The sequence below is a fragment of the Gorilla gorilla genome, chromosome 2 (genome assembly GCF_029281585.2).
Source record: "Gorilla gorilla gorilla isolate KB3781 chromosome 2, NHGRI_mGorGor1-v2.1_pri, whole genome shotgun sequence".
NCBI classification, from domain to species: Eukaryota; Metazoa; Chordata; class Mammalia; order Primates; family Hominidae; genus Gorilla; species Gorilla gorilla.
In genome coordinates this window covers 21,099,392-21,113,594 of record NC_086017.1, presented here as the reverse complement: position 1 = coordinate 21,113,594, position 14,203 = coordinate 21,099,392, and the positions used below count along the sequence as shown (strand labels likewise).

The 14,203-nt window shown below is 45.0% G+C and overlaps 1 protein-coding gene across 12 annotated transcripts in view; it reads right to left on the bottom strand.

Moving 5' to 3' along the window:
- Positions 1–11,200, bottom strand: part of ATG7 (autophagy related 7) — a 280,139-nt gene extending 268,939 nt beyond the window's left edge. For 5 of the 12 annotated variants that reach the window (XM_063703642.1, XM_031009727.3, XM_055381008.2 and 2 more), the window contains exon 1: positions 11,093–11,183. The gene's annotated coding sequence lies outside the window, so the exon portion shown is untranslated. Of the gene's footprint in view, positions 1–1,086; positions 1,333–2,421; positions 2,532–11,092 lie in introns of those variants that run through there. The other 7 variants (XM_063703643.1, XM_063703641.1, XM_004033619.5 and 4 more) reach the window with 5 other exon arrangements.
- Between the last annotated feature and the right edge of the window lie 3,003 nt (positions 11,201–14,203).

Below are 14,203 nucleotides of genomic sequence, written 5' to 3'. Positions count from 1 at the left end.
AAGCCTAGGGCAGGTTAGGGCAGGTTCCTTCACCCCCCTGCACCTGGATTTATTCAGGTGTAAGATAAGGACAGGTATACCTACTCCAGAACTTGCTGGGAGGGCTAAATGTTTGTGAGGTGCTTGCTACAGTGCCTGGCATACAGCAAGCAGTCAATAAATGGTAGCTGCTGGTAGTTTTTCTTGTCACTGCCCCATATTAGCCAACAATGCCTGACTAATGTGGTTCCCCTTCCCCATGCTCACTATGAAAATTTCCTCTGCCTAAAACATGCCTCATTTAAAGCCTACCTCCCTCAAAAGAGCTCTGCAAGCACAACAGAGGCTTAATTAAAAGGAAATGGTCAGTCTCCCACTACAGGTCATCAAGAAGTCCAAAAGAACAAGTTCTAAAGGGCAGCGAGCACTCAGTGTCCGATTTCTCTGAGCCCATGTGGGGCCATTCACTTAGCAGAAGTGCCAGAATAACTGCAATTTGGCCCTGAAGTGCCTTCTCTGGGCCAAAATGGAGCACACAGAGCAGGCTTCTATTCTCATTTTCCCAGCTGCAGGGCTGCAAGCTCTGGCAGTCATTAAAATAAGCACCAAACCACATGACCAAGTCCCGCTGACAAACAGCATATGTTCTTAGCTGCTGATGTGTAAAAAGGAGGTAGAGATCACCAGGAGTCGGGAGGGGGCTGCTTTGGCATATGGAGCCAATGCACATTTTATAGACAAATGATGCTTCTGCAACCTCATGAGTTTCAGAAACAATCTGCAAGGCTGTTAAAGAGGGAGGTTTAAAGCCTTCTCTTCCAAAAGAAGGGAAAAAGTTCTAAACTTAGAAGAAAGAGTAGGCTCTACCGGAAGATGAGAACTCAGGACTCCTACAGGGAAACCAGCTGGGTACAGAAACCTCACTTCCTTTTAAAAGTTGCATTAGAGTCAAGATGTCCCTGAGCAAAACTAACATCTCCACAAGACATCAAATCATCAAGTCAGCCAAATTGGTTTGTGACTGTGCTTTCAGGTGATTTCTGTGGTAACAGCTGATCACACTGACAGTTAGGAAAATTGCTATGATGGGTGAGTTGTCCTCCTCACCTCCAAGCCAACTCTGAATCAACATGATTTCTTCTTCAGTGGGTCAACCAGGGAACAAGCAGTCACATCCACAGTCTTCAAACTCTTATCTGTCCTTCTCATTGGTTACTTCCAGGAGCTGTTTTTCTTTTATTTTGGTTTCCTTCTGCTATAATATCCTTCACCTTCACATGCAATCTGGTGTCCATCAGCTTCAGTTTTTGAGAATGGATGCACTGGATACCAGCATTATGGGGTTTGAGACGCCTACATGGGAGGGACAGTGACAGCTGAGAAAATGTGGGAAAGAGGAGAGAGGAAGCAATAATGCCAGGAAGACGGAGGGCAGTGTGCCTCCTTCTGAGTCCTTTTGTTACCTCCACTGATCAACAGTGTTGCCCATTTCTCTGTTCATCTGAGAGACAGCCACCTGGATTTGTCTGAATCACTGTGGAGCCCTATGCCAACCAACAACTAAAATCTATGATGGTTTCCTAAAAGCTGGCTGAGTTATGAAGGCTTGCTTCTAAATAATAACATCTCTGTGGTTTTCATTTCTGGTGATGTTTAAAGAATCCTGAGAAACGGGAGAAGTACTTTAAAACTGGGCCAAGCAAAGGCCTGATTTCCGATTTTCAAAATGTTTGATTTTTCTTTTTTTCTTTTCTTTTCTTTTTTTTTTTTGAGATGGGGTTTCGCTCTTGTTGCCCAGGTTAGAGTGCAATGGCACGATCTCGGCTCACTGTAACCTCTGCCTCCCACATTCAAGCTATTCTCCTGTCTCAGCCTCCCAAGTAGCTGGGATTATGGGCGCCCGCCACTATGCCCAGGTAATTTTTTGTATTTTTAGTAGAGATAGGGTTTCACTATATTGGCCAGGCTGGTTTCAAACTCCTGACCTCAGGTGATCCACCTGCCTCAGCCTCCCAAAGTACTGGGATTATAGGCATGAGCCACCACACACAGCTTGATTTTTCAAAGATAAGAATAAAGATGGGTTCTAAAGACCACTGGACAGAAGTTTTGCTCCCAGGAAAGGCCCATATGGGCCACTCTAGTCCACTTAGCACCTTTGTACAATCAGAAAATTACACCCCTGCTTCAAGATTTTACTTCCTTTAGTTAGAGAAATGTTGTAATATACTGATTAGGTTAGCTCAAGACATAGTAGCCTTCTCTGCCACTGTCATTACAAAAATGCACCCACAATACCTATGATATAAATGGAACCCCCTTTGATGTGGCCTCTTGTGCACTGCACAGCCTGCATAACTGTATGAGGCAGCCCTAAGTAATCACAAGAGGCCAATATGGTTTCTCTAAGAAAAAGGCATGACAGAGTAACTGCATTCCTACCTTGATCAGGGAAGAATCATAGACACAGGACACACAGGTCTCAGAAATGTCTCTCACAAGGCTGCTCTAGAAATCCTGGTAGACAAGGTGACGATACAGGAATTGGATCCTGACATAATTAAAGGGATTAAGAACTGGTAAAATAATCTTATTCAAAGGATCTTGGTTACTGAATTAAATAATGTTAATTAGAAAGGAGCTAATAGCAGTAGGTCTTTGGCTTAGTCTCTGGGCCTGTCCAATTTATTTTATTTATCCACATGAATGAATATTTATCAACATTTACTAAGTATTTCATGTGCACTGAACCCTGTGCTGGGGCTAAGAGCAGGGGGAACAGGCAAATAAACATATTCAATAAAGTATTCTTATTACCATATTTTACCAATAACTTGGATAATGATATAGATTTGCTTATCAATTTCATGACAAAAGAAGAAACAGGCAATACAAGTGACTAAAATTCAGGATAAAAAAAGATTCCAACCATCTGGAATGGCAGGCCTATTTTAACAAGATTTGAAATTTCATAGCGGTAAATCTAGGGCCCTAAATCTAAGTTCAAGAAAACAACTGGACAAGGCAGATGGTCTGCTAGACTGGAAAGGGCATAGGTTCATGAGCCAGAGAGACCTGAGTTCAAATCCTGTCTCTGCTACTTTCTAGCCACACCACCTTGGACAAGTCATTCAACTTCTCCAAGTCTGTTTCCTCTTCTGTTAGATGGGGATACCACCTACCGTGCAGAATTAGTGTGAAGATTCAACTAGAAAATGCATACATCTGGCCCATAGGAGACACTCAAAAAGCAGGACTAATATCATATTGTTTACCAATAACATGCCTGGCCAACATGGCGAAATCCCGTCTCTACTAAAAATACAAAAAAAGGGCCGGGCATGGTGGCAGGCGACTGTAATCCCAGCTACTCGGAAGGCTGAAGCTTGAGAATTGCTTGAACCCGGGAGGCGGAGGTTGCAGTCAGCTGAGATAGCACTACTGCACTCCAGCCTGGGTGACACAGCAAGACTCTGTCTCAAAAAAAAAGAAAAGAAAAGAAAAGAAAAGAAATGAAATTGGGGCTTCCATTAGTTATTTCTTCAATAAACAGTTATGTTACATACTTGTCCCTGTGCTACATTTCAGGGTTCAATAGCAAAAAAAAAAAAAACTATGGTCCCCACCTTTAAAGAGCTAACAATTTTGAAGCCAAAACAGACAACAAAACAGAAGAGGAATCGGAGTATAGCAATTTGGAGGTAAAACAAATACAGTATAGCCTGGTGTTTGTACAGAATGTTATAGGAGGAGGGACATCTAAATTAGACTGATGAGGCAACAGTGTTTCCTACAGAAACCCTTAAGCCAAGGTGGGGTTTTTTTGTTTGTTTGCTTTTTATTTTTTGTTTTCTGAGACGGAGTCTTGAGACAGAGTCTTGCTCTGTCACCCAGGCTGGAGGGAGGTGGTGCAATTCTGGCTTCACTGCAACCTCTGCCTCCCGGGTTCAAGCGATTCTCCTGCCTTAGCCTCCTGAGTAGCTGGGATTACAGGCACCCGCCACCATGCCTGGCTAATTTTTGTATTTTTAGTAGAGACAAGGTTTCACTATGTTGGTCAGGTTGGTCTCGAACTCCTGACCTTGTGATCCACCCGCCTTGGCCTCCCAAAGTGCTGGGATTACAAGCGTAAGCCACCACACCCAGCCAAGCCAAGGTTTTAAGAATATCCTATAGAAACCCTTAAGCCAAGGTTTTAAGAACATCCAAGTAGGTTCTCAACAGGGGCCCTACTGGCATGCTGGATGGAACAATTCTTTTTTGTTTAGAGCTACCCCTGCACACTGCAGAATGCTGAGCATCTCTGGCTCTCTCTCAATAAATGCGGTAATGCCCTCTGGTCAATATCACAAAACAAAGCAAAATAAAACAGCTCCACAAACTTCTAAACCCGCCCCTGATGGTTGAGAAAGGGAGGGTTAGATGGCAGCACTAGCCCCATGCAAGGACCCCTGGATAAGGAGGCTAGAGGTAGGGAGTGGGGACTTTCCAGGCAAAGGGAGGAAGCTGACTCAGCTCCACATCGTCAACTACAGAAACACCCCATGGCCTCTGCATAAGCTTAGAATTTTCTTGGCCACCTCCACATACCCATCATCTAGTGAATTTCTTTGCTCACTTCAAATCACAGCTCAATCATCACTTCTGAGGGAAGCCTTCCCTGACTCCCTCAGCTCTGGATTAGGTCGATCCTCCTGTATTCTAGTCCTCAAAGAGCACCAACTACCTTACCTTCATAGCACGTATGCAGTTATCCTCCTCAGTAGAATAAAAATTATATGAGAAAGGAACCATGTCAGCTTCTCATTTTCCCCCATTCATCATTGTTTTTCTAGCACCTGACTTAGCACCTCATAGGTGCCCAATAAATACTTGTTGATGACTGAAACAATGAATGAATAAATAAAAATTCTATGAGAAAGGAACCATGCCAGCTTCTCATTTTCCCCTATTCGTCATTGTTTTTCTAACACCAGTCTTCGCACCTCACAGGTGCCCAATAAATACTTGTTGATGACTGAAACAATGAATGAACAAACCAGGATGGTATGTTTGAGAAAATACAAATGAGTTCTGTTGAGGGAAGTCACGGACCCCGAACGGAGGGACCGGCTGGAGCTGCGGCAGAGAAACATAAATTGCGAAGATTTCATTTTAATATGGACATATATCAGTTCCCAAATAATACTTTTATAATTTCTTATGCCTGTCTTTACTTCAATCTCTGAACATAAATTGTGAAGATTTCATTTTAATATGGACATTTATCAGTTCCAAAAATTAATACTTTTATAATTTCTTATGCCTGTCTTTAATCTCTTAATCCTGTTATCTTTGTAAGCTGAGAATGTAAGTCACCTCAGGACCATTATTGTGTTAACTGTACAAATTGATTGTAAAACATGTGTGTTTAAACAATATGAAATCAGTGCACCTTGAAAAAGAACAGAATAACAGTGATTTTCAGGGAACAAGGGAAGACAACCATAAGGTCTGACTACCTACAGGGTCGGGCAGAATACAGCCATATTTTTCTTCTTGCAGAGAGCCTATAAACAGACGTGCAAGTAGGGAAGATATCACTAAATTCTTTTCCTAGCAAGAAATATTAATAATTAAGACCCTGGGAAAGGAATGTATTCCTGGGGGGCGGTCTATAAAGGGCCGCTCTGGGAGTGTCTGTCTTATGCAGTTGAGATAAGGACTGAAATATGCCCTGGTCTCCTGCAGTACCCTCAGGCTTACTAGGATTGGGAAACCCCACCCTGGTAAATTTGAGGTCAGACCAGTTCTCTGCTCTCGAACCCTGTTTTCTGTTGTTTAAGATGTTTATCAAGACAATACATACACTGCTGAACATAGACCCTTATCAGGAGTTTCTGATTTTGTCCTTGTCCTGTTTCCTCAGAAGCACGTGATCTTTGTGACCCACTCCCTGTTCGCACACCCCCTCCCCTTTTGAAGTCCTTAATAAAAATCTGCTGGTTTTGCGGCTCAGGTTGGCATCACAGTCCTACCAATATGTGATGTCACCCCCAGAGGCCCAGCTGTAAAATTCCTCTCTTTGTACTCTTTCTCTTTATTTCTCAGCCAGCTGACACTTATGGAAAATAGAAAGAACATATGTTGAAATATTGGGGGCGGGTTCCCCTGATAGAGTTCTGTATGGCAGCAAGGAGAGGCACATGGGGCAGAGTAGATGGACCATGCCATAAAAGCAGGCAAAGGCCATATCATGAAGAGCCTTATGTGAAAAGCTATGCAACTGTATTTCTGCATAGATCTCTATTTTAGTAAAGGCAATCCACAGCAGTGAGGACCAGACTGCTGAGGCAGGGCAACCAGCTGGGAGGCTGTGCAGAAAGACAGGCAAGAAGGGAGGGGAGCCTGAAATGAGGGAGCAAGGGAGGAAATGGAGGAGATGTGTGTCAGGAGATAGCAACAAAGTCGAATCTATAGAACTCTGATGACTACCTGGACTTGGAAGATGGAAAGGAGGGCTAGTACCAGAGGAAGAGTCTAAGATGACTCTCAGGGTTCTGTTTTGGATGACTAAATGGAAGGAGGGGAATTGGCAAGATTCAAGAATGGAGAAAGAACAGCAGGTTCAAAGGGAAGATGAGGAGCTTAGTTTTAGACTTGTTTGAGTTTGAGGGTAGCACTCAGGAGAGATTCGGGCTATGATACAGAACAGGGGTCATGAGCATATAAACAAGTTTGAAGCTGCAGTTGAAAAGAATATAGTAGAGGGCAGAGTCTTGGCAAAAATTGGCATGTGAGGGACAAAGGGGAAGAAAAGAGCCCACAATGGAAATTGAGGGACAAATGGCCAGAGAGATAATACAAAGTAGGACTGGGTTTTCCTAAGTGAGGGGCAAGGTCAGCAATGTCAGATGTGCCAAGAAAGATAAGAAGGAAAAGTGGTCAGGTATTCTGGCAATGTCGAGGTCTGATGACTTTGGGGAGTGGTGGGACGAGAGCAGGAGTTTAGCGATGACTTAGGGAAGTACAGGAAGCAACTCTAGATAACTCTTCCAAGAAAGGTGGCTGGGTAAAAGAGGTGTGACAGGGTGCAGCATAGGTTAATTGGAGGGTTTTTGTTTTTTCCAAAATGAGAGTAAACAGAGAATATTTAAATGAGAAGGGTTGATGAAACAGAAAAGAAAATGAACAAATGATGGAACCCAGCCCTTGAGGCAAAGGAGGCGACGGGATCTCAAGCACAAATAGAGGACTTAGTCTTAAAACACCATTTCTTTCACAGAATTAGAATAAAAGGCAAAAGGATAGGGTCAGCTAAAGATCAGTTGGTAAAGGATAGAAGAGGAAGCTGAGATGCCTTAATTAATGGCTGCAACTTAGTGGAGCAAAAGTCAAGGTAGGAGGTTGAGGAGAGGAATGAATATGAGGAAGACATAAAGGGAAATGGACAAGAGAGCTGCCTGAGGATATGGGGAGGGCTGAGCCACGCTGAGGGCCTATTTGGTGGCACACTAGTGTAATAGTGTCAAAAGCACAATGTGTCTATAATGGAGCTGGCAGGGCTTTAGGTTACCACAAGAAAAGTGCAGTCTTGCTCTGCATGGTTAGAGTCCTCAAGGAAAGAGGATTTCCTTTCTGTACCACACACTCAAAGAGAGGCTGACAAACCAGAGCAAGTTCAAGGATGGTAACTGGGATGAAGGTGTGAGGAAATCCCAAAAGTGATCACTCTGAGATGGAGTGAATAGGCTGTTCCTCAGTCTGCCAAGATCATGGTAATACCTATTGACTACCAATTAACAGAGCAGCACCTCCAGTATTTATTCTCCCTTGATTATACAATCAGGCCTTAATCGCACTGGAGAAGGGTGGGGAGATCAGGAGATAGAAAGAGGAGAGGAAACGGTGGCTCACGCCTGTAATCTCAGCACTTTGGGAGGCCAAGGCAGGCGGATCACGAGGTCAGGAGATGGAGACCATCCTGGCTAGCACAGTGAAACCCCATCTCTACTAAAAAAAAAAAAAAAAATTAGCTGGGCATGGTGGTGGGCACCTGTAGTCCCAGTTCCTGGGGAGGCTGAGGCAGGAGTATGGCGTGAACCCAGGAGGCAGAGCTTGCAGTGAGCCGAGATCGTGCCACTGCACTCCAGCCTGGGTGACAGAGTGAGACTCCATCTCAAAAAAAAGAAAAAAAAAAAGAGGAGAGGAAGACATTAGCGAACGTCATTTCCATGGGTAGAAGTGGACGACAGAGGCAAACTGACTTCCAAATAAAATCAGAGGTCAGGGTTAATCTATTAGAGACGCTAGTCAAAGAATTTTGTTACTGCTCAATTCCACACAGCAAATTCATTTCTGCCCTCCCACCATCAGGATCCTGATTCTTGTCCCCTTCCTCTGTTTCATCCTATCAGTTACCAAGTCCAGCAAATTCCACCTCCTTAATCTCTCAACTCCTCCCACCCCTCTCCATCTCCACTGTCACTGCCTTCATCCAGATCTTCATCCTGTCACCTGGATCACTGCAACTATACCCAACTGGTCCCCTGCTTGTCTTCTTCTGTCCAGTGTAATCACCACATTGCTGCCTGGGTAATTTAAAACAGATGAGAGGATGTCGCATCTGTTTTAAAATCTTCAGTGTCCTGCTCTCCACCCCCGCCCCCACATTTTAGAGTCCAAACTTCTGGGCCTGGCAATATTAATGACTACTGTTTATTGAGTATTTATCATCTACCAGTGCCAAGTGAGTAACATATCACCTCGTACAGTTTTTATTTCCCCTTCTTAGAGATGAGGAAACTGAAGCTTAGAAAGAAGTGACTTGCCCAGGGTCACAAAACTAGTTCAGTGGCAATGGGAATATTGGTATGCAGCTATCTTGGATCCCAAAGTCTATGTGTGCGTAACATGCTATTGTCCACAGGGCCCTTCACGATGTGGCTGGTGCTTACCTTTCCAGTCACCTCTCATCCTACACCTCCAAACTGCCACTCCGGTGAACCACAAGCAGGCCATGCATTCTCACCTCTAGCCCTTTGCTCATCTCACTTCGAACCACTCTTCACCTGTCAAATCTCGTTCATCCTTCAGGTCTTGGCTAAAGCAGCACCTCCTCACTGAAACCTTCTCTGATGAGTCAGCCTGACTTATGCGTACCCTAAGTCCTCCTCTACCAAACCTCCGCAATAGTTTCATGCCATACCGTTGCTATCTCCTTGACTTAAAAAAAGAATAAACTCTTTGAGGACAGGGATGTGTATCTTACTCATTTTTGTATTCCCAGCTTGCAGCACAGTGCCAGACACACAGCTGAAGCTCAATAAATGTTTATTCTCTATAATGAGATGCTGGCTGGGAACGAAAAAGGGAACCTGTGGTTGAGTAATGGAAAGTCCAGTACTCAGCTCTTAAAGGATTTCAAAATCATGTCACATGAGGGCAGGAAGGAGTTGGCCAAGATAAATGGAAGAGGAAGGGGAGATGTTCGAAGCAGCAGAAGCAAAGGGCTATAGGTGACACACACCTGCAAGCAGCTTAACAAGACTGGAGCAGCGTTGGAGGATGGGAAAGCAGTTTAGCAACATGAGCCATTCCAAGACTGGACTTTTCTTTATTCAAGTGTTAGGTCACTTCCTCAGGGAAGCCATCCCTGACTAGCTAGCTTTTATGCTTCCCCCCAATTACTCTCCATCCCATGACCCTGTACGTTTCAGAATCGGAAACACCTACCAACCCTTACTGACAATGCCGCCACCGCCATCACCACCACTATTATTAGAAGGTGCCATGAAACAGGATTATTTTTCTTCTTATTTTACTGATAGATCACCAGTGCCCACAATAATGCCAGGCACATAACAGGCAAATATTTGTTTTATTCATTCATCCAACAAATATTTATTGAGCATATATAATATGCTAGGCATTGCTCTATATGCTGGGGATATAACAAAACATGACAAAATTTGCTGTCACTGTTAAGTTTACTATGAGCAAATACATTAAATATGCTTAGCCTAGAGAAGAAAAGGTGAGAAGAGGAAGACAAACTAGCAGCTTTCAATGATGTATAGGGCAATTAAATGCAGGGGTGATTCCAAGAGCCTGAAGGAGGAACAGTGAGCTAAGATTACCGAGTAGCTGCTTTCAGCTCAACCTAAGAGTCAGAACTGGGGGAGGACCAAACAGGAGCAACCAGAAGTAGAAAGCTTCCTGTCACTGAAGAAATCTGGCCAGTGGGCAGAGGTGTCAGAGAAAAAAATCTAAGTAGTCAATGAAAAAGGGAGTCTGGGATCCAGAGGTCCCAAACTGACAGATATGTAACCAGATATGACTGGTTACAGTTGAACAGGGTTTTGTAAAAACTGAGTTGCCAATGTTTTTAAAAATCAGAATTACTTGCCAATTTTTAAAAAATGGCATCAGTCGCCAGTGTTTAAAAATCAGGAAACTGCACGCACGTGCACACACACACGGTTTGGCTTGTACTTCTCCAACATCATGTACGTTAGTACTGTACTTATAAAATTCATTTCGGTAAAATTAGAAGTTTGACTCTATTTCTGACAAATGTTCTAACACCTATATTTACCTTACCGGATTGATTCTTATTGTGCATTAGTTTCTAACCCTGTAACCAAGGAATCGAGAATCTTCTTTCTCAGAAAGTAAACTTATTTAACCTCCTCACTTAACAAATGGCGGATTATCATTCCCATTTTGCAGATGGAAAAGCAGCTTAGATGGGGAAGGAACGTGCCAGAGACAGCAAATCCAGACACAGCCAGGCTGGGAATCCAAATGTCCCATCTCCCGTGTTCCAACACTGAAGATTCTGAGCACTGCCTACCAAGAGGACAGGAGGGGCTAACTTAGGAAATCAGCACGAGCTTCCAAGTCAGAAGACCCCGGACTGAACCAGTCTGAGGGGACGCGGCTACAGACGAAGGGCGCCAGCCGGAATCAGTGAGTCCCTGGAGGAGGAAGGACCACCCAGAAGCTGGCAGAGGAGGATCCTGAGACTTCCTGTGACCCTCGCCCTCCCTGGCGAGCTCGCCCCTTGACTCCAGGCCTCCAAAACCGGCCCAGCAAGACCCCACTACACCCTCGCCTGCCGCGGCTCACTTACCGCCGCTCAACTTCCGGCAACCACAGCTCTCTCTGAGGCGCGCGCCCCGATGACGCAACGCGGTCCTGCCCGCGCCTGCCACTGGGAAGCGGCGCGCGTGCGCAAAGGAGCAGTGGCAAGCCGGGGAAATGCGCCCCTAGCACCAAGCTAAGTGGGAGGAACTTGAGTCGTGGGGAGGGCGGGGCATCAGGGGGCGGTGACGCCCCCGGGGGAAGCGATGGAGAGCGTCTCCCTTAGCAGATGTCGGAATGTCTACATTCCCTTCAGGCTTTTAAGAAAGTGCCCACGTTCTCTCTTTTGATTTCAGAGGATGACAGGAATGATCACCATGGCCATTCTCCAGGAGAGGCGGCATCAAACGCAGCACAGGGGCCATCAGGGTGGCAGGTGTGGAGAGCCAGGAGATGAGAATTTTAGTAGGAAAAGGCCAGTGAACGTCGACAGTGACCAACCTGCCTTTTCTAAACCAGCCATCATTCTCACAGCTCCTCACTGTCAGTGAGATAAAGTTATTCCCTCTCAATACTTGGTTAGATACTCTGCGCATGCAAAGCACTGGGCAGGTGTTGAAGATACAGCAGTGATTATGACAAGTTTCTCTGTCTGGCCTGTAAGGCCTTTCACAAATTAACTCTGATATACCACTCTAGACTCATAACAACAAGAGCGATGACTGCTATTAATTGACTAGCCACCATGTTTTCAGGGTTTTACATCTCTAATCCTCACAAGAGTCCTGAAACATCCCCAAGTTATATATGAAAGAACAGAATCTAAGAAAAGTTAGGTGGCTTGCTGAAAGTTAAAGGGCTTTTGGGCCAGGAACGTAATCTGAAGTTTGTTTGATTCTGGCAAATAAGAAAACAAATCCAGACTAATAAGGATACTTATTAGAAAGGATTACTGCAAGAAGTGAGAGGGGTGGGAGAGAAGGAACTGTGCAATAGCAGAGGGAGACTATTGCAATAGTGAGATCACTCTGACCAAAAAATCCGCAGATGTTTCAATGGTTAGGGAAAAAGAGGGTTCCCCCACCCCCCACCCTCCCCAAAGGCAGGTAAACAAGGCTAGAAACAACCGAATATGGGAAGTGGGATGAAGGGGTGGCTTGATCAGATAGTAGATTAGAGAATGTTTTATCTTGAGGCCAACCTGTTCTCAGTAGGGGTTGTGTGTGTCAGTCTCTGAGCCCAAGCTAAGCCATCATATCCCCAGTGACCTACACGTATACATCCAGATGGCCTGCAGCAACTGAAGATCCGCAGAAGTGAAAATAGCCTTAACTGATGACATTCCACCATTGCGATTTGTTTCTGCCCCACCCTAACTGATCAATGTACTTTGTAATCTCCCCCACCCTTAAGAAGGTTCTTTTATAATCTCCCCCACCCTTAAGAAGTTTCTTTGTAATTCTCACCACCCTTGAGAACGTACTTTGTGAGATCCACCCCCTACCCCCAAAACATTGCTTTTAACTCCACCGCCTATCCCAAAACCTATAAGAATCAATGATAATCCCACCACCCTTTACTGACTCTCTTTTCGGACTCAGCCCACCTGCACCCAGGTGAAATAAACAGCCTTGTTGCTCACACAAAGCCTGTTTGGTAGTCTCTTCACACAGACATGTGAGACAGTATGCTAGTTCAAGCTGAGAGTAGGTTAAAGTAAGGAGCCTGGGGAAAGGAAAGAAGCTTAACCAAGTTTGGTTAATAAGCATTTTTTCCAACTGGTCAATGGAGACAAGCAGCTCTGTAATCATTTATGAGGCAAAGAATGGGAATTCAGAAGGACTGTGTTTGACCTTGCCACAGTAAACAAGGGAGGCAACCATGAGTCATTTAAGTGACATGAGAATGGGTATTTCTTTGTAGTGAACATTTTCTGAAGCACAAAAAGGTTAAGAAAGATTTCTCTTTTTTTCTTTATCTTTTTTTTTTTTTTTTTTTTTGAGACAGGGTCTCCCTCTGTTACCCAGGATGGAGTACAGTGGAGTGATCATAGCTCACTGCAGACTCAACCTCCTGAGCTCAAGGGATCCTCCCACCTCAGCCTCCTGAGTAGCTGGGACTACAGGTGCATGCCATCATGCCGGGCTAATTTTCTCATTTTTTGTAGAGACTGGGTCTTGCTATGTTGCCAGGGCTGGTCTTGAACTCCTGGACTCAAGTGATCCTCCCACCTTCACCTCCGAAAGTGCTGGGAATACAAGTGTGAGCCACCTTGCCCAGCAAGGATTTCCTTTTCCTTTTTTTTTTTTTTTTTTGAGACGGAGTCTCGCTCTGTCACCCAGGCTGGAGTGCAGTGGCACAATCTTGGCTCACTGCAAGCTCCGCCTCCCAGGTCCATGACATTCTCCTGCCTCAGCCTCCCAAGTAGCTGGGACTACAGGTGCCCGCCACCTCGCCCGGCTAATTTTTTGTATTTTTAGTAGAGACAGGGTTTCACCGTGTTAGCCAGGATGGTCTTGATCTCCTGACCTCATGATCCACCCGCCTCAGCCTCCCAAAGTGCTGAGATTACAGGTGTGAGCCACCGTGCCCAGCCTTTTTTTTTTTAATTTATGTTTTTGAGATGGAGTTTCACTCTTGTTGCCCAAGCTGGAGTGCAATGGCGCAATCTCGGCTCACTGCAACCTCCACCGCCCGGGTTCAAGCGATTCTCCTGCCTCAGCCTCCCAAGTAGCTGGGATTACAGGTGCATGCCACCACACCTGGCTAATTTTTTGTATTTTTAGTAGAAACGGAGTTTTACCATGTTAGCCCGCCTGATCTCAAACTCCTGACCTCAGGTGATCTGCTCACCTCGGCTTCCCAAAGCGCTGGGATTACAGGCATAAGCCACTGCGCCCGGCCAAGAAGGATTTCTTAACCTTTACTGTCAGAGGCATTTGAACCAGAATGACTCCATCTTGAATAGGGGCTGAGTAAAGTAAGGCTGAGACCTATTGGGCTGCATTCCCAGGAGGTTGGGCATTCTTACTCACAGGATAAAACTGGAGATCGGGGTATGACAGAGGTCACAAAGACCTTGCTGATAAAGGTTGTGCTAAAGAAACGTGCCAAAACCCACCAAAACCAAAATGGTGACGAGAGTGACCTCTGGTCATCC